Raw genomic sequence first — 2,015 nt, 5'->3', positions numbered from 1 at the left:
AACCATAATGCGATGAGCTACGCCTATACGCTGAAATTCACATGGAGGAAAAAAATCATCAGTTACCACAAATTGATGTTTACACTGTATCAGTACTGTATCTTTACTATCGTCTCCCATGGGACTGTATTATCACAAGACACATACTTCCGTCTACACTCTCCTTTCCAACTAAAACAAGCATATAGTTCGCTTCGTCGTGTAATAAATCTAGCGTGTAGTTCCACAACACAGATCCCCAGAAAACGTATCAAAGAAAACGTGATAAGCTGCCGACCACGCCCTCTCCTGTCTGCCCCGCTGCCTGGTGTAAACTCTCGGGCAAAACACAAAAACAAATGGTTGAACAGCTGACTTCGAAATATCCAGCTGAGGTGGTACGATCTACGGTTCAGTGTCGTTTCACGTTCAGTATCATTGATAATGATGAAGATGCATTAGCTAACACGTAAGTCAGTAACCGCACAGAAAGCGATTCATGTTTGACCTTCTATAGTGAGGTAGGCATACATACTGTACACACACACACACACACACACACACACACACACACACACACACACACACACACACACACACACACACACACACACACACACACACACATATATATATATATATATATATATATATATATATATATATATATATATATACACACACATACACACACACATATATTTGTGGGTGTGTATGTGTGTGTGTGTGTGTGTGTGTGTATATATATATATATATATATATATATATATATATATATATTTATTTATTTATATATGCATATATATATATTTATGTATATATCTATGTGTATATATACATATACATATACATATATATGTGTGTGTATGAAGATAGATATTTGTATGCGGGTATGCATGAGTGTATGTATACATATGCAATTTTTCGAATTATTTCATTCATCATAAAGTGAAATGAAATAAATGTTTTATTATTCAATTCTTATGAATCAGAACATGGGGAATTAAGTTTTTTTTTACTTAATTCATTTAATATCGATGAATGTATACCGAGAAGAGAGAGAGAGAGAGAGAGAGAGAGAGAGAGAGAGAGAGAGAGAGAGAGAGAGAGAGAGAGAGAGAGAGAGAGAGAGAGAGAGAGAGAGAGAGAGAGAGATAGAGAGAAAGAGACAGAGAGACAGACTGACAGACAGAGAGAGACAAGAGATACAGAGACATACAAAGACAAAGGTAGCAAGAGAGAGAGGGGAAGGGAAAGACAGGGAGGAAGGTAACCAGACAGGTAGGTACGTTAAAAATAAATGATGGAAAGTTTATAAAAAAGGTGTGTGTCTACATATAAATATTTAGATAAATATAATATCACTCTTCCATATCATAATATGGAATAAAATAGCCGTCCGTTACTTGGTTACTGGTTTTATCATCAAACTTTGACTGAAAGACAGATATAGTCCTTATGCTGCCTAGCCAAAGAGATCACACTTCAAACACCTAAGCCTCGCCCGGACTATGAGGAGACTCGACCAACGTGTATCAGCTAGTGTTGACGCGACAGAGCTTAGACCTTGCCCACCGTGGTGCCCAGCCACAGAAGTAACCTCCAGTCAAACAATAAAAAGTTGCGGCAATTGCAACTTCTTGCGGTGACCCGTCGACTCGCTACTACTGTACTAACTACTGTACTAACAGAGAGAAACACTTGGTAAATTTTCTCGATTAAGGATTAAACCGCTCTCGATCCTGCTTCTAATCGCTTGTAGTGTAATTAAAAGGGATCCCGTTCTCCGTTTGTTCTTCGATCTCGAGAATTTGAACAATCTCTCAGTTGAACCGAAATGATCATTATGATTACGAATTGCAGTGGCTTATATATATCCGTAATTTATCACAATGAATGTATTCTTCATATACTGAATATTTTTACTGATAATGTTTCCATTACTCAGCATTGATGTTATCACTATCAATATTGTTATTGTTGTTATTGATTATTATCATTATTACTGTTATTGTTGTTGTAACATTTATCATCAT

The 2,015-nt window shown here is 36.5% G+C and overlaps 1 protein-coding gene across 1 annotated transcript in view; it reads right to left on the bottom strand.

Moving 5' to 3' along the window:
- Positions 1-249, bottom strand: part of GABA-B-R1 (gamma-aminobutyric acid type B receptor subunit 1) — a gene marked incomplete at its 3' end in the record, with an annotated part of 25,967 nt that extends 25,718 nt beyond the window's left edge. Inside the window, 1 exon segment of the mRNA XM_070132732.1 lies at positions 148-249.
- Between the last annotated feature and the right edge of the window lie 1,766 nt (positions 250-2,015).

Source organism: Penaeus vannamei, chromosome 18, assembly GCF_042767895.1.
Source record: "Penaeus vannamei isolate JL-2024 chromosome 18, ASM4276789v1, whole genome shotgun sequence".
Classification (NCBI taxonomy): domain Eukaryota; kingdom Metazoa; phylum Arthropoda; class Malacostraca; order Decapoda; family Penaeidae; genus Penaeus; species Penaeus vannamei.
Note: the sequence above shows the minus strand (reverse complement) of the source record. Positions and strands in the feature narration are given on the sequence as shown.